Raw genomic sequence first — 22,409 nt, forward strand, 5'->3', positions numbered from 1 at the left:
GCATGAAACAGGAGGTCAGTAGATGTACAAAAAAAAGTCTGTGGCCTGGGTATTCCCAAGCCAGTGATGGCAGCAAGCTGGAAGCAGGGGTAAGTGCACTTCAGGCCATGTTTACACCAGTGGTGGTATTTAGAAAATACCAGACAACTCTTTTGAATCCCCCTTCCAGTCCCTGCTTTTCTTGTAATCAGTGTGCCCAGTGAAGGCCATGCCAGGACTCTGGTGCTGTGTCTCCATGCAATAGCCCCAGCAATGTTCCTGTGACAGCCAGACCTGCCTCTGGAAGGATGATGCTAACAGCAAGCCGTGCCCTTTCCTGCCTCTCTCCACAGCTTCTCACATGTTCAGTTGCCTGCGTCATCTCTCAAGCCACTGAAGTGTATGCAGTATTCCAGTTTACATTTTAACAGGAAAGCTTCACCTTCCTCTTACATCTATGTATAAGCAATACACTCTTTAGAAGACCTAAAATTCTCATTGATTGTGCAGCAAGACAGAAAAGCTGTGTCTCGTGGTGATAGATGGGATTACTCCACTGGCTCTTACCTTTGGTAACAGACTCCATGTGTATTAGCACATAGTTTAAGAGGAATTATCATCTTTTTAATAGATCACATACTGAGTCACAAGCTACATATTCAACAGAAAATCAAGCTAATTGTTCACTTCTTCTAAGATATCCCTGAAGGATAATCAACCTCTGCAGAGCTGTTTCTTAGTTGGAAACTAAGTAATTAAGCTGAAGAAATGCATTTTTCTTTCAAGATTCTCTGTATTTTCTTTTATTCTTCTTCATGCCAAATACATCAGTATGAACATAAATGACTTTAATTAAAAATTAAAATTAGCTCAAGTTTTGTTTTGTTAAATCCATAAATGAAGAACAAAAGAGACTGTCAAGACAGAAAAAGAAAACATTGCAACCTTTCTGACAGTTCTTATCCCTACCCACTTGCACAGCAAACTGTAAACATGCAGTGTGGCATCATCTTCCTGAGTGCACCTCAAGAGTCTTCAGTAGGATTTATCATATGTGGGCTTCAGCTAGTAAAGCAGTTACACATGTTATAAATAAAAAAATGGACAGTGCCATAGTATGATAGATCTATGAAGCCCCAAAATTTGATAGGAATCTTCTTTATTAATTTAATCTATCACTGGCTAATTGCTTATATACTGTAAATCTGCAAAGGTCAATTCTTGAAATCACCAAACAATAAAGAGGTATGAAACACTAATAAGCCCTAATAAAATAAGAATGTTAATCAATAGTCTAAATGAAGCCTTGTATTGCCAATGATGCATGAAAATATATTATTGTTAGGGACTACAAGCATGGGTTCCACTGAAACCACTAAAATAAAAAGCCATGTATTTTGAGTCAAATGCAGTATAAAGAGCATCTGTAAATACTGACTGTACAATGAACTCCTGCAAGAGAACAGCCTCAAGGACTAAAACATTACACCAAAAAGCTACACAAACCAAAAAAAAAAAAAGAAAAAAGAAAAAGAATGCTGATGCAATAATACCTGACAAAGGCCAGCTCTGAACTGTACGGACATAACAGGAGAACTTGTTTATACATATCAAATATTGCATGTTAAAGATATGCAAATAAATATTTTTATATATTAAACTGTAATAAACTTGCTTATCAACCTGCAGCCTCACACCAGACAGACTCCTTTACCTACTGCATTCAAACCACTGTGCTGGCAGGACAGAGCTACTGCAGGTGCTCACTGCTGTAGCAGGAAGCAGACTCATCACTCAGGCTTGCTTCACCAGATTGCCTTATGCCCATTTAGAGAATTCCTGTCTTCCTGAGTTTCTAACTGCTTCTGAGGAATATTAAAGAAAAATGGGGTTTTTAAAGCATCTCTGCATTCTAAAAGGCTGCAGAACTGTGTTCTGTTTGTAGGAGCAATTTGGTTTTATTAAGCAGCATGACACAGACGAAGCGAGCTGAGATAAGCTGTGTACAGTACATTGCAGCAGAGTCATCAGCAGCAGCAGCTGCCGCCGATCAGCCTAGAACCCGATTACCCAGAGATGCACTGGCGCACTACAAGGAAAGGTGTTAAAAACCCTTCCTCCCGCTTACTCATCAGCCAAGATAGACACTCTGCTTCACCTCTGATATTATTGAAGGAATTTCTCATGGCAGCAGAGAGGTTTGGCAAACTATATTTCTCAGGCAGTATTTTTGTATTTCTCTGTTTTCATTAAACCTCTTTTGCCAAACTGCCAATTTTGAAGGTCATTTCACTTGCATGGCACTGTTATAATACATTTCACAAGCAGTGTAGACATCACTTACTGTGAGGTCTGTATTTCTTATTTTCCTGCTGGTAGGAAAATAGAATACTTATACCAGTTGGCAACCCAAAGAGTTAGACCTGCTACAGGCAGGTCTTAAATCGCTTTTGTAAAAAGGTCTATTAGCACATTTGATCTGAGCAAGAAGGGATCACTAGTTTACTCTATTAGTCTGATTTCTTCCCAAATAAATTCTGCTCATGAATTTTAGAAGTATTGAATTAAAGGAATCTGGTTGTCAGGGACAGGCATGGATGCTGGGAACATATAATAATGTACTCTCATGTTTTCAACAGAAAAAAAGGCAGCATTATTCTTTCTGAACATTTCCTTCCTCTTTAAATCTTCAGATACTCTGCTTTCTCTAAGGTCATTGCATGAATTTAAGATACACCATTCTGGAAACTAAATTAGCCCTCATTTACTGGGAAGTTGAATGCAGCCAGACTAATGGTGGTGCAAATATAATTGGTTCCCAACATGTGTCAGTGTGTATACTCCTCAAGCCACGGAAAAGATGCATTATGGGACTAATTTTTAAATGTTAATGGATATTGGATGTTTGCCAGACACCCAGCTGTGCACAAAACATTGAGATGGTAAATAGCTCTTGATCTGTTTAGAAACAAATTATAATGGCTGTTTGGATTCCACATGACTGAAGGCATGGTAACCAGCACAGGCTCACAGACTGACCCTATTAACTGCACTGAGGGGAATGCTCCAATTTTTAAAATCAAGATAAGAGACATAAAATAAGGCTATTAAGATTGTGTTTAAAGTATTTTAGATTAATATTAAACAAACAGAATCCCAACAACAACCAATAGCACCTGTTACCATTGCCTTAGTGAGCTAACTTATTTTAGGGAGCTTTTTTGGTAGGAGGTCAAAAAGAAAGTGCTTTTATCACTCAATTAATTTGACTCTAAAGCCGAGATCTGAATGAAGTGCTTACCTGCATTTACAGCATAAAATCTCTCCTGCCGCACATCAGCAATAGGTCTCACTTAGCTGCACCAGGTAACAAGACCTCTTCTCATTTGATGTGCAGTTCTCATAATTTTTAATTGAAATCTATGAATATGAGTATTTGCAGGAAAGTCTCTACTTGAAATTTCTTACTAAGTGTATTCATTTGGTCAGCAGAGCCCAACAGGGAACTTCAGTCAGCTGAATTACATGCTTTTGATTACTGTTCTGTAGAATTAGCTGAAAGTGTCATTTTACAAGTGAAAAGTGTACTAATTATCAACAACATAGGAGACCTCTTTTCCATAAAGTTGTGTGGTCAGTAGGTTGAGAGCCCTTTCCACAAATAAGACAATCACATGTATATTCAAGGGATCTCCCTCTTCAGGATTTTGCTGTTTGGGTTTGAAAAATTCTGGAAGAGCTTTCCAGCATAGGACATGATCAGTCCAATTCAGGGTATTAAAGTTTCTCCATTAAAAAAAAAAAAGTACGTAATTCCAAATAGAAGATCACAGTAGCATTGAACCAACAGGGAAGGACTCCAGACTGCCCAAGCAATGACTATGGGGTGATATAAAATCATAGCTTGTAGCTGACACTAAATTTAGATCCCCTGGGTAACTTTGCAGTTACAGATTTGTATCTTGAATTTGTGCTTCGTGACATCTATTCTGCATATTTGTTTTTAGCTGAGTGCTTTCTGCTGGTTTTGGTACCTTACATAGACTGTTCTCTATGATCTGAAATACTTTGAGATATTAGGAGAAGCAGCTTGAAAATCACTTCTTAGATTTCTTCAAAGTTAATTTTCTGTTTGCCTTCTCTAAAGAATATGGCTTTCACCAAATGTAGAACAGCTACAGAAATAAAATTATCCTGGCCGTTAGGAAATGTGATTCTAAGATATACCATCAAAACATACCAAAGGACAATGTATTTTTTCCCTGACGGCTCAAGAATCTTGATTCATTCTTACAGAGTAAGTATAGATTTCGGTGAAATGTTTTCCACACCACCAATTTAAAGTTCTTAGAAAGAAAAGAAAAAAAAAAAAGAGGCAACAAACAAAATCCCCTTCCTCAGCCCCGTGATTTTGTTCAGCACACCATGAGAGAAGGTCTGGCCCACAGAGGTGTTCTGCAGGCTTGCTGCCACCCAATGCAGGAGGACGGCATCGCTGCCTCCCCAGCCTCAGCCCTCTGTGTCAGGCACTCCAGGGCTGGAAATCATACACATGACTTTACCTCCACCCTGCTAGCAGAATATGAGAAAGGCCCAGACTCACCTGCAGTACAGAAATACTGGAGAAGAGTCGGAGTTGGGACATGTGAGTATTGGTAGAAAACAGGGCTGGGCTGGCAACTGGATCTCCTCTGAGCTTTAGGGGGAGGATGTGTGCCTTCGATGCTGTGCTTTGAAGCTCATCTTCCTCTGCCAATGGCAACAGGCAAATCACAAGTAGCTAGTGCTCCACAATAAAAAAGAGATGAAAACAAGCTTATTGTTCATTGATCATCCTGGCCTGGGGAAGGAGAGTGTCCGTCAGCACATGCAATTCACACACCCTTCTAAGGTTATTGTATATTCTAGCCCAGCTGCAAGCAAACAAGTGGGACTTCTCTTTCCTAGGAAATCACTGATTCACCATCAGGATTCAGATAGCACGACTACTTCAAGGGCCAAGCCATACGTTCATTTACGTTAGGATGAATCTGAAATAATTTCTCTAACACTGGAGAATTTATTCTTAATTTTCAAAAGCAAATGGGAGCAGAGTCTGACAAGCAGCACACAGGGTTTGTACAACCTACATCCAAAGTGTGTTTTCACAGATGCAAAGTAATTTCATTATAGTACACTGCAAAATCTTTTACTTGCATAACTTGTTTCCATTTCTTTTTAGTGTAATGAGATTTCATGATGAAAGCCAAATACAATCTAGTATAGCAAAAGTGCATGTTACACTGATCCTAATAAGCCCAATGAAAATCAATAATGCTGCTAGTTTCCCTGAAATCAGCCTCCATAAGCTCCAAGCACCGTGTTCTGCCTAAAGAAGAGTATTAGCAGCTTATAAAAGACAGATATTTCCTAGTAGAAAAACTGAAAACAGTTACACTTCAGAAAAAAATAAAAAATAGTTATAAAAAACAACAACAAAAGGCGATAGTTGTCTCCTGTCCTTAAATTGCTGGTAAGAAAAAAAAAAAAAGGAAAAAAAATCAGTTGTGTTCTCTTTTCATCCAGTTCCCAGCTGTAATCAAACTGCCTCAATGACTGCAGCCTGCATGAGGATGAGTCACTAGTCCCTGACTTCTCTTCCCATTAAGAAAAGAACAATATTGTCTACCCTGTTCACTGAACAATGACAAGAAATTTTGCTGAGAGAGCAGAAGCCCCAGATTCACTGGCATAAAAATGAGGATAATAATAATAATAATAGTAATAGTAATAATAATAATAAAAGGTGCAAGCACACTATCAAGGAGCACTACTAAAAATTCAGGCGACCTGCTGCAATCAACTTTGGAAAATATGCAGGTATCTTCTGTCGTATTTCTTACCTTTGGCTTTTTGCATTCCCTGCATTCTGTAATGGACAAGGCTGAGTTAAGAAGGGAAAAGAGGGCAGATCTGAGAGCAAAGACTAAAACGCACACATGTCGGAGCACAGGAACAGGCAGTATGTTTAGTCATATATAGTACATCTAGTATAGTACTATACATCTATATAGTACATCTGAGAGTAATACCCATAATTATGTAGGTTTTTATACTGCACATATTTCAAATGAAATTTTTCTTTGAAGTTTGCCTCTTCTTAAATAAGCTAATAAATGCAGGAAGCTTAAAACAATTTCCATTGCATTCATAAGCTATTTTCTTTTTTCTTTTTTTTTCCTCCTTTGCATAAGAAAATGTTTCTCTGTAATGATCTACCTTATGAATGACCTGAGGAAATAATTTTTGGTTTCTTTAAAATGCAGCCATTTGTTTCTTACTGGTGGGTTCAATTTCATTAGAAGTTATGGAGTGAACACCAACAGGCTATTTGCAATATTGAATAGCCAAAGGTGCATAATTACTTCCAGTTTACTATTAAAACAATATTTAAATAATTCAGCATGCAGTTGCTTTATTCTCTTTTTAATGATGTACTATTAACAGGTTGACAGGTTTGCAAGAGTAAGGCCTTTTATGAATTTTTTTGCATTAGGAAACTCTTATAAATGTAATGTAAACATGAGCTGTTATTTTTGTATAACGTTTGCATTATAAAGTCTTCCCTCAGGACAAGAATATATTGAATATTTGCAAGTGTATAACTTCATGTTAGCAGCATATTTGTGTTTATTTACTAAATGTAAGTGTGGTAATTCTGAATAAAATGATCTTACATACAGACCACACATGTACCATAGAGAAATAGATGCCATGGATACGCAGGAGATGTACTTCTCGCTTTGGCAGGGGGATGAGGCATGGCTCATTCAGGCTAGTTCATACGTTGTAACGGCGTATGCCCATACATCACAGGTGTACAGTACTGTTTCTATGGTGACTGGCTCACATGAGCAGGAAATTTCATTTTGATAAAGTTATATTCTTGGGCAGAGGAAGAAGCATCAAATATGGTGGTTTTTTAGTGTTTGAGATATAACCTGTAAGTAACAACAGACCTAAAGAGGGAGTCACAATTTTCCCAAGTGGTATCAGCACCTGTAAATAATACCTTGGAAGTGGCTTATACGTTTGGGAACATACCTGTAACAAGACTTTGCCTTTTTCCCCACAGAGACCACGGCAGGCAGATGCAGCAGCAGAACCACGAGCACAATGCCGAGGGAAGCGCTGACAACGCCGGGCATTTCTGTGCTCTTTCTGCTCACCACTTAGATAGCATGCTGCTGGCTGAAACCACATTGGGCTTTATGGAGCTGAAAAATGTAAAAATTACCTTCAGGTGAAACATTTCACTAATTTCAGCTTATGTAAAAACTTCAATATTTGTTGATCAAAGAAGTAAAACTTCAGATGGGAGGTCTTTCTGATGCAATCAAAGCATATTTTGAAAACAGTGAAATGGAACGGTTTCACTTTTTCCAGCTCCCCGCCTACCAGGGTTTATCATCTCTAACAATTCACTAAAGCTGACAGAAATTTGCTAAACAAGTCCACAGACCAGAAATGGCATTTTTCAGGGAAAACAGGATTTGACTGCAAGATGTCACTCTGCTCTACTCCAAAAGGGTAAAGAAAATATAACCATCACCAGGCTGGAGAGCACCTGAAGTAGTTCTTTTCCTTTAACCCCCAGCTTTCAGCAGCATCTTCTGTCCTCCAGGAAACTGAACAGTGGGTTCCCCAGCCCAGGGCTGCCTGCAAAAGGGCTCCAGCTATCTGCCAAATACAAAGGTAACCTACATGACTTTGCCTCCTGCCCGAGTAAACAGGAGTGAAAGGAGCTCCTCATGTTGCACTGAACATAGCGTCACAGTCATTGTTTTGATCTAGAGTGGGCCTTGCATGCCTCCCCAAACTGCTGTGTGTTCTAACTACAGAAGGGAAAAACTTTGGTATCTATGGGAAGAAGAGAAAAACAAACAGAAGATACCGGTTTTAAAGCAGGGGCCAGGGATTGCTGGGTGGTCTGGAGGTAACACAGCCAGAGAGTAGAGCTGCAGTGTAGGCCATTGCAACATGCTGGGCATCACACGTCTCAATGTGGAACAAGCTGGAGGGCTTGGGAAGCAGAAGAGACAAGACCTCCTCCACAGGTTAAGCTACTAGAAGGAGAAAAGTTCTTAGCTTGTTTGGTAAACAAGGCTCAGGAGGTATCTTTTAAATTAATTAATTTTAAATCCTGATGTTTGCAAGCTCCTAGCTATTTACATCTAGCAGCTTTATGCAAACAGCTATTAAACTGAGACATTTTTGGATCATGGATTTTTTTATGCATTCATTTGTAACAAAAAACATTAAAATAATAAAGGATTGATTACTGCTCCTAGACCTTGTGCAATGGTTGGAAGGTACAAAGTATTAAAACCCTTTTACCTGGTAAACACCTTCCCTTAACCTAACTGGTGTTTCACCTGGGGAAGCCAGCAAGAAAGCAATTCAGTTTCCAGTGTATGTTAAGCACTAGTCATTGCTATAAAGGCCTGTTGGTAGCACCAGGCCCTTAGCTATTACACGTCTCTTCCTAAACTGTATCTTAACTTCCATAAACAACCAACAAGGTGGAATCTCCTTTTGAATCTCAGCATTGTGGTCTTTTATTATAAGAAAAAGAGTTTGTACTGTAGTAATATCGCTTGCCAGTGAGAATTCATTCTCCCCCATACCCTCCTGAACCAAGGACCTAGAATACAGTAAGATAAAGAAAAGCCAAAGAAAATGAAAAATATCAATAAAGTTACACCAGTAAATTGAAATACTTACTGTCTTGGGAGGAAAACCTTTTATTAAAATAAAAATACCTGAGATAGTATCAAGGCAGTGTGACAATGAAGATGTCATTACTAAATAGGACTCTTCGGTCCCTTAGCTGTCAATAATTAATACATTATTTACACTTGCACATTCTCATTTCCCAGCTTTCAAGATTTCATTTACACTCTGATCCTTTGCTCAGCAGCAAATTTAACAACATTGTGACTTTCTTCTGCCTGACACTATACACCTATCAAGCTGAAAGAGAATACCATCTAATATGTGCATTTATTAAAGTAGAAAGCTTCAGTTACTGGAAGAAGTGACAAATGCCAGTGTTTGCCACAATAAACTGGAAGAGAAACAAATTGCTCCCAAATAAAAATCTATTAAGAAGCCATCTTAATAATACTGTTGGTGGGAGCCTCAACATCTGCACGTTTTAGGTGAATGTAGCTGAAGTGTTTCTAATTAAAACCCAAAGGAATCAGCAAACTTAGGAAAGCCATACTGACAATTGCAGACAACCTTATGTTGAAGATGCAGCATTTTGACTATCTGAAACTAAAATATTCTATTAGGTTGAAATAGCCTTTTTCTTGTGATGCAGAGAAGATGCATCCATTATATATTCCTAGGAGAAGCAAAGTCAGATGATCGTATGAGAAGTATATCGCCAGTGTACATAAATGTGCATATTTATTCAGTATCAGAATACGCAAGCTATGAGCACAAAATTTAACACACGTTAAAACTGTGCTTTAAGCAAGGATTACCAGAACATAGTGGACTGGGGTAATCATTTTAAAGTCAGTGCCAATTTTAATATTGGAGTTAATTTTATGCAAGTATTCTGGACCTATCCCAGCACACCAGGGACAGACATTGGATGATCTCAAATGGGGAAAATTATAGAAATTTGGTTTTGGTGCTCTCAGAGGATTTTTTGGTTGACTTCAGTGGATTTTGAAGCATGTCCTGAGTGTAATCAGAAACTATTAGGAGCAAGAAGAATAATAGTCCTCTTCTGAAACAGGACGACCTGAGGGAAGCAGACAACCTGGAGATCCTTTTCCACATGCAGCCAGTCTACTGAACTATTGAACAAAATCCCAACCAAGTTACATTGTCTTTTTTGGCTGTGTGGGATTTATGGTCATCATTTAGTATACCGTCTTGTAAATCTATAAAAATGTCATGTTCCCATTTTAATAGCTCAACTACTACAGAAAGGGACTGCATTCTCGTAGCAAAGCACACCCTTCCTCCAGCTGGAGTTTGCCTGCACCACCACAACATCTGGGTTGCATTAGGCAGAAGAGATCTGTACAGCGTGACAGCTCAGGGTTAACCATACCACTGCCTCTTGGTCTCTCCAAGCAGCTCTGCTGAGTGATTGCTGCAGTTTCTGCACATCTCTGTGGTGAGGCAGGCATCCTTGTTAATCATACAGAGCCTGTCTGGATTTGGCACTTTCTGAAATTTCATCTCAGGAGCTGTAATCAGAGGGAAAACACAGACACTCTGGGCAGCTTCAACAAAACAAAATACCATTTGTTTGTCCAAAAAGGAGCACTCCAGACAGAGGGAGAAAGGGCTGAACTGATATGAACTTATTGTCTTAGATAAGGCTGGGCTTTCCCAATGCATTCACGTACTGTTGACACGGAAATCCACCTGAGACCAACCTACCCCTCGGCTCAGCCTCGCACAAGCAACACAGCAGCCAGTCCAACAGTCCCATTGCACGATTGCGGTGATAACCAGCTTCCAATTTCTTCATGCATAGCCAGAACCCACTCATCACTGTCAAAGCTATGCAAAATAGGGAGGTCTGTATTAAACGCTTTAGTGTAACAACTCCAAAGTTAATACCATGTTAATTGATTTCCCATTGCACTGCATATTGAGTCCAGTTTCTACAGCCCTGTCTCCTCCTTATCATCTGGCGATCTCCAGTTGGCACTGGAGCGGATACATGTTGTTGTTGCACCCTCGGTGCCTGCTGCATCTTACTGTCCTGATATTTTCCAAACAAGCTTTATGACAACTGATTACTACAATGCCATAAAAATTAGTTAATGCTCAGCAAAAGAGAGTTCATGCATTATTTTGCACTCTGAGAAATTAGTATCATGTGCTTCAAATAAAAATTTCCAGGATGAATTTTTGCATGCCAGTTCTTAGCCAGGAGCACAATATATTGGTTAAATTGTGTTTTCTTGTTAGCAACAGAGATTTTATAGCAGAAGCCCTGGCACAATCTTTATGATAGAGGAGCAAACAGTATTGCATACACTCTGCCGTAAAAAGTAATAATTTCTGGAAGACTCTAGCACAGTAAAAATTCCAGGCTGTGGACTGGATTCAAATTGGTAAGTACCCAAAATGTGTCAAAATGCCACCCAGTTGCAAGGAGATCTGTTCTGAATTCCTGAGCTATTTATTTCATGAATATATTGTTTATGAGACATGCCAGATTGATGGCTTTTTTTTTTTTCCAACATGGAAATCAGAGTGTAAATTTTCCTCTGCTGTCCATTTCTGTAAATTACTCCTTGACTAGTGATAGGCCACCTTCATTTAGTTAAGAAAATGGTTTACTCCTTCAGTACAGATGTTCTTCATTTCTATTTGCTCTCATTTTTATCATTAACAGAAATATTAATTAATAAAAATTAAGAGGTTTGTAATATAAGTCACTTGGAAGAAATTTTGTTCATTCATGGACTGTAAGCGAAAAGCCTACTTGTTCTTTCATCATGTTGCACCCTTGGGACTACTGACATTATTGTTTTCCCAAATCCTGACCTAAACCTCGGCCAGGTAAGAAGGCACTTGGCAGAGTCTGTGGCTGACTAGGAAGCTCCTTTGTCATTTATCTTTCCTGCCAGTACATTAAGCAAGCATAAAGTTTGGTTTAATAAATAAATAAATAATAATCAGATGCAACATTTACATCTAATTTGGCAAAATCATTCATAGCCCATTCTCTCCTGGATATATTTGTGAAAGATGGGAAACTGGAAAGCATAAGATAGTCAGCTCTGATACTTCTCAAGTTCTCACTCCCGTAGGGACCAAAGAGAACAGACCAAACAGTTACAGGCAATTTTGTTGTTGTTGTTTTATCATTATAACTTTCATGACCAGCTCCAGCATTCTCCATAAGAAAGACTTGCTTACTCTGTTCTTCCTGTATCCTGTGCATTTTTACTTTTCATGGGTGCAGACTTAAGAGACCCAAAGATCTTGAACGCTGGCCAGAGCAAGCCCATAAAAACAAGGCCTAGAGTGGCTGTGCAGGTGGGCAGCAAACTAACTCTTCGGGTTTTGCCTCAGAGCGGCAAAAGGCAGAACAGAGAGCACAGCCTTCATGGGTCACTGCCCTTCTTGCACCACTCCTGGCTCCTCACTGGGATGGCAGAGATGCTATAAAGGAAACGTGGCACAAGAATACTGCAATCAAATGCACACACATATATATGGAGTTTTCTATATTTAATTAAGCAGAAATATAAATGGATCAAACTAGCCAGAGGGAGGTCTCTTAACGCCTTTCACCAAATCAGAGGCTTGATATTTTTATATGTACTCTTGAAGATAATAGGAGACTAAACCAGCTTTGGTTTTAGATGGCCAGGCTTGCTGGTTTTGATAATTTGGGAATGTAGCTGCTGATAGATTAAGAAAATATAATTTGGCTGTGTCAGCCCACAATGTGTTCTGGTCTGTTGTGTGGGGGTGTGTATAGATAAGGATCACAAAGCAAAATGTAAACTATGTGTAAAACCCCAGTAACTTGTCTCCAGAAGAGGAGTTTATGTAAATTACTATTAAAGCCTTTACTCTTGTTTGCTGATAAATTTATAGACATTAGCATCAAGGTAGCAATCAGGAATTCATCAGCGTTACTATTTTATAACCTGTTAGTCTCTTAGAACTTCTCTTTTGAAGTGACATACTGTAACATTGTGCAGTACTAAATGATATGCACAAATAAGTACCTAATAGTAGATTTAAAGATGTTGCAGCAGTCCAAGTTCTTTCATTTTCCTGATTATAACAGCATTTGCATAATGTATGAATTCAAACATTATTGCTGTTAAATAATGCATAAATATTCTCCCATGCTGAAATACTTCTATTTCCTCTCCATGAATTATTTTGAATGTATCATTCAGTTGTTGTTCTATTTAAAAATGTAGTTAGAACTCTGCATATATCAGTATTATGACTGGAAGAAGTATCATCACAAGTAGTTGGCTAACACTCCAAACTGTAAATGAAGTATACATTATTAAATGGGCCATCTCCTTCCTTCTTCAGGAAGCATTATCACCAGAATACAACATTTAGTATTTCTGAAATGTCAAAAAATAAAAATAAAAAAATGCATGTACATACTTGATTATCTGGCAGGCCACGGGAAAGAAAAAAAGAAAAAAAATAATACCACCACAACATTTTGTTCTCCAACCTGAAGGGAATATGAACATGGTCATATATAAAAAGAGATAAATCTGTAAGAGATGTTTGGGTGAGTTCCTGAATAGCTCTTTGTGAAACTAAGCACCATCAACACCCATTGACTTCCAATCCCATATCCCCCAGATGATCGACCCTTTTATTTATTTTATTTTAAAAAGTGTGTCATCCAGCAAACTCGTAGATAAATCCTGTCAACACTTTCATGGAAGTCAGTTACATCAATGACAGATGACAGGATGAATAAAAGGACCTCAGGATTCAAATATCCAAACTTGAGCGCGCACACACACACACACACAAAAAATTCAGTGCACAACACTTAACAATAAAAATTGTCAAAATAAAAAAACATGAAATATATTTCCCTCCTGGGTCTACAGCCCAGCTGAAATGGTCAAAGTAAGTAAAGAATTTAATATAATCCGAAGAACAAAAATATACTATATGCTTATTTAAAAATAAATATATATGCTTGTTTACAAATGTGCAAATGTACAGATTTGCCTGATTCACCATAATGTTTTTTTCTCCTGCTTATGCCACTGCAAGATCTTGTCATGAAATATCTGCTTTTTGCAACTGCAGTGTTTAAAGTAATATGAAAGTATTGACTTCTAATTGTATTGCCTCTCTTTCTACCCCTTTAAAATTTGTGACTTCTTTTTTAATTATTACTTTTTACTTACCATGTAGACACAGCTTAGTGTTTCAGTTTGGACACTAACTTGCTGGTTTCTCTTGTCTCAGTCAATTTTCCATTTGCTGAAGGTAGGAAGTAATCACATATCCAATATATGTCTTTTTTTTTTCTTTTAAAGTGTGTCATCTTTCACGATTTGTCATTATAATGCTAAAATGTGTCTGCTCCATCAGTAACATTGCCATTACTTTACCCATATAAATCCACACACCTATATATACACATGTGCAAAGAGACAATTTACTCTGTCAAACAGATTTTCCGTCACTACTCCTTTTCTTCTCTTACTGCTCTTGATGATGTAGTGGAAATGCACTTTTAAAACCTAATAAACTGAGCCAGTGGTAAAATGAACATACTTTGCTTACACTTATTTAAAGTGAGTCTGCATAAAATGGGGAACATTCTGAAATGGATTTGATCAACGTGAAACTATTGTGAATAAAGCACAGAAAATGTCATCTCTTAAATTCAATACACTTGCTAACCCAAATAAAATGGACTGTGAAAATACATGTTGGTTTCTAATGCACAGACAACTGAAAAAAAAAGAAAAGGAAAAAAAAGTTTTTCTTAAGTCTTCCTTTCCCTTTAACTTGAGTTATTTTCTTCCCACAGAGGCACAGCTTTTCAAGTAACCTCACACATGGAATCCTCTGCATGGCTGTGTCCTGCGGGTGGGCCCATGCTGAGCAGCTCAGTGTCTGGTTGACTTGGCTCAGACCAACAAGTACCACGCTTAGGGCTAAGTTTTCAGTTCCAGTTAATGTATCTGGGTCGCTTTCTCTCAGGGAGAAACACCTGCAAGATGCAGTTAAGCTGGAATACTTTATTTTCACCTCCTTGAACAGATGTAACCATGCAGATTACCAACTTAAAATTAGCAGAAGGGTGAAGAGAAACTGGCTGCCTAAACAAAGCTGTCCTATATGGTCTCTTGTATTTTAGCAGTTTTGACTAGGCAGGTGGAAAGAAAAATTTCTAGCTAAAACAACCCTTTATTTAATTCACAAATGAATTAACAAAGCATGAACTCACCTTATCTTGTTGTGGGTGTGCTGTCAGGAGCGGAGGGTGCATAGTTCAGAACAGTGACACAGAAGAGCGGTGCTATACATTTGAAACGCCGCTTCCCATGGGTCCCGTGCTTTGATTTCTGCCTTTAATACTGATAAGAAGTGACAGTAGTTGGATAAAACAATCAAAATTGGAGTTGAAGAGCTTATAAACCCCCTGACACTTCAATAAACCAAAAGCCAATACAAACCTTAAAAAAAAATCATACATCCATTTTGACTCTGAACGGCCACATGGAGCAGAACTCACACACTCTCAGAGGGCTCAAATTTACCTCCTGATTTATTTTACTCTCATTTCATAAATTTTAAACAAAACAAAACAAAAAGCTAAATTCTACATGGAGAACCAAAATCTTTTATAATCTTTTAGACAGTTGCTGCCAGTTCTCAGGAGAGCTTTATGCCTGCTGCTAAATGTCTACAAATCAATATTTAATAATTTGGAAGATGAAGTCTTAATTATCCATCTCCCCTTTAAGCATCAAACCAACTTTCAGTGAAAATGTAACCATTCTGGTTGGTGCATTGACTGCTGCTTATTAGCACATCTTTTCCTGTAGGTCAGAGAAAAAGGCTTCCAATCACACTCCTTGTTTGCTAAAGATAGCACACATTTCACCGGACTTTACCCGTCTACAGGTTTTTCTCAGATGGTCACTTAAAGCCCTACCATAGGCAACAGCAACCTCCAGCACACGATTCCACGTACCACTTCACCACCACTCCTGGTCAGAGCTGCCAGATTCTCCCCATAGGTGAGGGGGAGCATAGGCAACCTGAACGCTCAGACAACAAAAACTAAGGGGTAAACAACTAATTTATGAAATCACAACCCACAAAACGTAATGCTGAAAATTAAAGCATGATACTCCTTAGACATTTTAATTTACAGTTCAGGCAAATCCTCTTGCAGAATGAATTTTTCCCATTTGCAAATACAACTGTTAGATTTATATTATTTCTTTGGTAGAAAATTCTGAGGAAAGCCAGATTTTCAAATATTTGGGCAATGAAGAATTCTGATACTTCAGCATTCGTGGTTTAAATTCTTGTTCTAAGTGCTTCTAGGATGAGCCTTACTCCCTTTATATTTAATGGAGGTTGATAGAAAGCAAAAGCACAGAATCCTGCACATATTGGATCTGGGTTCTTTGAGAGTGAGTTTAGTGACAAACTCTTTTACTTTCAATATGTACTTTTCAGTTTAATGTTGCCAAAAATGAGGATTTTTAACGGAGAGCATAAACAAAGTCTACTGAAATTGACAGGAACCTCTCAGCTGCTATCAGTGGAATCTGGATAAGCCCCAGGAGCACGGGATCACTGCAAAACTTAAATATATATGTATTTCAATTAAGTGGAGATTTTGACACTGAAACACTCTGTTCAAATAGAGCTGACAAAAACAAATAGATTTTTCTAATAAATGTTTCCATTTCCGAAAGGCACTTATCTTCTCCTATGTTCTTTGCACTCGATGTTGCACTGAAGCCCTGGATTGAATTTGTGTTGCCACATTTATTTCTCTGACAACTGATTCTGGGGTCGTAGGCACAAGCATCATGACTTCATTGCAATAGATGAGTGTGAAACAAAAGGGCGTGCCTTTTAAATAAATCAGAAATATCTTTCAACATTAATGCAGTATTGAAAATTAAAAGCCTTTGTAAATTTAGGGGTGTAGTATAAGTGCAACTTTTTTGTTGTTCTGGAAAACTAAGGAGCACGTTGCAACAGACCAAAGGTTTATTAATACAGTAACCCTCCTCTGACAGTAGTCCATATTTGATGGTTATTGAAAGAGTTTAAAGATAAAAAGACAACTACAGCAGCTTCTCTTTCGCATGCCAGAGCAACTGGTACTTTCTCCATAACATATATACTTCTTACACTAGTATTGAAAAAATATCAGAAATTGCACCATTTCCATACCCAATATCCATGTTGTTAAAACACTTAATGTTCAGGTAAAAACAAAACAACACAAAACTACTACAGAATACCAATGAGGCCAGAGTATTCAGTTTCATATCCCACTAAATCAAAGACAGGGCCTTTTGTGTCAGAATATGCATTTTGTGTGTGAATACGTACTTTTCTGAATTTGGGCACAATTATTTCCTGTCATGCAAGGACTTAGTGAAAAGTGTGGCTATGAGAAAGGAAATCTCAAGTGCCAGATTAGATTGACATGGACAAATCTTAGTCTTGTCACAGAATTTGAACCTTTAGGGCACAAAGAAGCACAACCATCTCTGTTACGGCAAGCTCACTTTGCCCACTGCCAGAGCAATAATTTAACACTATCTCATTTTGAGCAACCTATGTTTATAATGGAAACCTCTTTTAGATGGTAATATGATGTCCATCAGTGAACCTCAGCTTTGTGTAAGGGCAAACCATAACGGCATTACTCCAGATAACATTAAAAGTCGTGATTTGCTGTCAGACTCCAGTGCCCCCACTCCAGCACTTAACCACGCAATTAACTCAGCCTATAGCCAGGAGAATTATTTATGCAATACTAAAGGAGGTGCTGTGCTTACCTGATACCATGGGGACCTCCTTTCAGATCACCCTTCCAAAGGACAAGACTTCTGCGTATGAACCCATGGTCCTATGTGGTTAATAGGTTTGCCTTCTCCCTTCCGTCTTTAGGCAGGCTATGTCCCATCACTGCCAAAACCAGCACTTTAGCTTCAAACCTATTTAGGAACTAAATAAATAAATAATAACGCTCCTGACTGATGGCACTAATTCAATATTAAAACACCATGGCATGGAAGATGTGCTTCGTGGTGACACCGCAGCAAGGATCTGCCTCGTGGGAGTGCCAGGACACCGCTCCCAGCCTGCTCCTCCTTCAGCAACCTCGGCTCCCACTGCCCGCTGCTTCTCCGTGCCCTTCTCCATGCCCTGGAAAACATTCCCAGGCTGTGAGCAGCTGCCTGCAAGAGGCGCAATGCCATCAGAGGGTGCAGTGCCCACAGCAAGGGGGAAGAGCCCTGAGGCAGGTGGTCACCCCCGGCCAGCTGGCGTGGGGCATCCTGGATCCCTTGGAAACAACAACCCCATGGCGACATCCTTCCATGATCAAAAGCATCTGAGAAGTACCCTCACAGGGAAGGAAGAGGGGAGAGTGGGGCCTTAAGGGCATCGTGCCTTCAAAGGAAGCAGCAGAACAGCCTGGCAGCCTTCCCGGTGCGGTGCAGGGAGGGTCTCCTCAGCAGTACGGGGATGTGTAGGGCACACCTTTAAGTCTCTGGTCAGCTAATTTTATGGCAGCTTTAGATAAATGAAAAGCGCAACAAAGATGCAAGTCTTTGGCAATTCTCATTTCTTTGACCAGTTTGAGTAGAATGGTAACGTCTTTTCTCCCTTTCCTGCTTTATACTTGTGTTAATGCACTAAGAGTATTTCATTTCATTATTCAACGGCCATCACAGGCAACAGACACCAGTGTGGCTCCACCAAGTTCAAGAGCACCATGCTGACTTGCTCAAATTTCTGGCCACAAGCTACTCCAAGGGATTTCATTTAGTGCACAGAAAATTTCTTCAAAAGATTTTTTTCCCCAGATGGAAATTGTCCTTGCTACCACAAGTGCACAGCAGCTGTATCAGTCATTTGGTCCACTAATTAAGATAACTAGAATAATCAGCTTTAAAGATCTAACATGCATCCTTAAATACCTCAAAGTGAATTTGAAAAAAAAAAAATAGGCAAGAGAGAGCTACTTGGTATACAGATTTTGGTATAACCTGAAGCATTGTTATTTTTCTGGTGTGATTTTTGGGGAGACAGTCATTAATGATCTGATCCTGTCCACTTTAGGTTAAAAGGAGACTTTCTAGTGGTGTGAATAGAAGAAAGATCAGGCCCTAAATACATCTCTCTTCCCTAGAGGACCAGGATATGCTGATGTGAGAGATTGCTTCAGCAAGCAGAAAAATGAGCTGGAACTTCTCCTAGTTTTGCTTTGTCCTTTGCATTTTTCATACTCTGTATTGACAGTTTCTAGATGTGCAGCGTTCAGTGGCTGGTGATCCTTCCTACGCCTATGTACTTTGCTGTCTACAGCCCTATTAACCTCAGATTTATTAGCTAGTTTGTCAACCACTTACACTTCCAACTTCCCAAGAGGCAAACACATCCCTATGTGAAGATGCACCAAAAAGACGGTAATGGAGAAAAGTACAATCCATTTCACTCTTTCAGACTAGGAACACAAACAAAAAAGCACATATTCTACCTGTATTCAACCAAGCTTTAAAATGTAAACCAAGTTAAAACATATTTAGTTAAGTCTAGTATTCTTTTTACCTTCAAAAACTATTATTTTTCTTAATATTTCTTTTATTGTTTGCGGAGGGAGGATAAATATGTTGACTTATGGAAAAAGATCATAATGGATATTGATCCATAATGGATATTGGGTAGGAAAGTAAGCTAGTAGTAACAAAACAAGTCTATTGCTTTGTCTGATTGGAGCTCAGCTATGAAACGTCTTGAAGGGATATTATTTTGATCTCTGTGCGAGAGACTCCATTGCAATGACACACTGACATTTAAATGGTGGATGCAGTACCTGATGTATGGACACAGACTTGGTCCATCACCTACACATGGAGGCAGCTGTGCTGCAAGCAACATGCACATCCTTGAACATCACTGAAAGTCTGTCTCTAGGACAGACAACCTGAGATTGGAAATCAAACTATCAAGAATATAGCAGGAGAGTCTATGAAATATTTAGACAGGTGCAAACGCAAAAGTAGGTTTTTTAGCTTACACATAAAACAGGCAATGAAACTTTTCGAAAAGATAATGAACACTTTATGAATTCTCTCTGTGTAAATAAAGCATTTATTTTTTAGGCATGTTTCTGCAGTTAGGATACATTTGAAGAATAATCATTGTTCTCAAAGGCCTTCAAAACATATTCATCTTCCTGCATGATTTGCTCTAGGGTTAGCTCACCAGGCAACATAACAAAACATTACTTGCCTCAATGTTGCTGGGGCTATTTTAAACAGAACCTTTTCCCGCATTATCCCCAGCGGACATCTTTGGCATCTTTGACATTTAAAAGAGTAGGGGAGTAGTTTTTTATTATCTTGTGAAAAAAAAAATATATATATATATATATGAGAATGCATATAAAACTGTAAAAGGTTACGGAGGGGGAAGATGGAGGCAGTACAGGGAAGGATATATCAGGAATTTCAAAAACTAATGTTGAATATCTAGACATCCTATAGGCACCCCATGTTTTATCTACCTATGCTGTGTCAAGGACTCAGTGGTATCCATTACACCAAACCTAAGATGCACTAGGGACAAACAAAACCTTTCAACTAATTTGCAATAAGTTTAAATGAAAAAAAAAAAGTGAGAAGACTTTTTTCCTCCATCTCTCTAAAATGAGAGGATTTAAAACAGACAAAAGCTTAGCAAAAATGAAGTACATGATGGGCTACTGAAGCAGTCTATTTCACTTACTGAACGAGTGCATTATTTATTGAGAAAATAAAAGGAATAAGAGGGAGGAAACCAGAAATATTTGAAGTTTGACAGTAGCTTACAGTGTATGCAGTTTAATTCTAATGGATCTTTTCTCAACCATATATTTTTCAACTCAGTTCTTTAAAAAGAATGGAAAAACAACTTGCAAACATGCTTGTATGAAGCAACTGGAGTATACTTTTTGTTTAAAATTTCCTTGTGAAGATGTTGAACCCGCTGTCTCTTAAAACGCAGAATGGTGCAGGCCTCTGAGGTTGTGTTTGTAGGTGCAGGTACCTATGGGTGAAGGTGTAACCTTCACTCCCTAACAGTTTAAGTTTGCCTGATACCTATCTATGACTTAGCATGCATGTAGTCCTCAAAGGGAGCTAGTGCAGACCATCTAGCTTAGCATGTGTTAACATGCCCCTTTAGAGACAACCACAGGAATATTTTGGAGAGGCTTACCAGTTACTGAGAATGCTCATCAATACTCTGTCAATGAGTGCTGACAGCAGCCCTGTGGATGAGCCATGTAGGCCTGGTGAAGACCGAAATGTATAATGATGTTTGCACCTGCTCAAGATAGGTCATATTTTCAAATCAAACTGTTTGGCCCATCACAGAGCAGTACGAGAGCTGTTGACATGCAGGAATGAGAACTTAATAGTGCTACACATGGCTCTGGTCTGCCCCAGTGCTGCTTGGCTTTCCCTTTGGCTAAGCTAACAAACTCCTTGTAGAAACATTCAGCCAGCACCGCAGTGAGTGAGTGGGAACCACAGGCTGGGTCTGCTACAAGTGCAGCCCCTGAACAGGCTGCTTAGGCTCCACACCACAAACTCTGCTTCACTGGAAACTGAAAAGCTGTAAGCCTGGGTCAGAGTTACCACTGGATAAGAGAAGCTCCATAAGCTGCTTTGTTGAGGAAAATATGAAGGGAGTAGTTGGGTACACTTTGCTGATGCTGGAGAAGGTTAAGCAATCAGTTCTGAGACAATCTCCGGAAATTCAAACATTATCTCTTGATGAAAGACTGGAGAATTGTATATACAAATGTATTCATAAGTAAGGTTTCAAGAAAGTCTGTGCTAGAAAATGTTAACAACAGCTTCCACAAACTCGCTGCTTAAGACAAGGTAACAAGTGTTCCATGTGAGGGTGCACACACATTTTTAAGTGTTAATTCCTAAGAGATGCATAGCCCCCTCCCTTTGCCTACGAACCTTTAAGATATGTTTTTTTAAATCTTTCAAACAGCAGTGCCTGGCTGGTGCTTTTCCTGAGAGGTTGGAAATGTGCAGGTGAAAGGTAAGTCTGGGGGTTTCTGTTACAGCATATCAGATCCATGGCTATTCTTCATTTGTTCTACCTATTCTACACAGGAATTTTTCTGAATGAAATTGCAGTAAATGTAATTATTTTGATTTCTGCTGTCCTGTTTATGAGCCCTATTGTAAGATTTTACCATGTTGATTTCTAGATAATAAGGTTGTGGTATGAAAGCGTTTTTCACTGCAAAAATCGATCATGGTATTAATTCTGCATGTTATTTTCACGGTCAGTACCAATTACTATACAAGTATATTTTGCCTAAAAATAAACAAATACAAAAATCTCAGTTTTATCAATGCATTTCTAAACACTATATTTGACATTTGCAGCCATATACTTACAACCACTTACTCTTCACTATTGGGTTTATTGATTGAAGTGCCATTCATTCCATGTAGATATAAGCAACATGGCTTAGCTTGCTTCTGTTCATTAAGATGTGGCCAAGCAGAAACTTCACTTAATTTTAAAAAGCTCAGATATCCCTTTCCTTGCATTTGCTTTGCTTATACACTGTTCAAAATTCTTGAGAGAATTATTACATAATGCACTCATTCTCCTTTTGC

The 22,409-nt window shown here is 38.7% G+C and overlaps 1 long non-coding RNA gene across 5 annotated transcripts in view; it reads right to left on the minus strand.

Moving 5' to 3' along the window:
* The window catches only part of LOC308199394, a 42,746-nt gene that overhangs the window by 3,369 nt on the left and 16,968 nt on the right, over positions 1–22,409 (minus strand). For 2 of the 5 annotated variants that reach the window (XR_013954601.1, XR_013954602.1), the window contains exons 2-6: positions 14,963–15,092; positions 10,426–10,548; positions 7,913–8,084; positions 7,063–7,235; positions 4,583–4,765 (exon numbers count right to left, since the gene is read on the minus strand). This is a non-coding gene — a long non-coding RNA (uncharacterized lncRNA). The other 3 variants (XR_013954599.1, XR_013954600.1, XR_013954603.1) reach the window with 3 other exon arrangements.

The sequence above is a fragment of the Anser brachyrhynchus genome, assembly GCF_964034855.1.
Source record: "Anser brachyrhynchus genome assembly, chromosome: 8".
NCBI classification, from domain to species: domain Eukaryota; kingdom Metazoa; phylum Chordata; class Aves; order Anseriformes; family Anatidae; genus Anser; species Anser brachyrhynchus.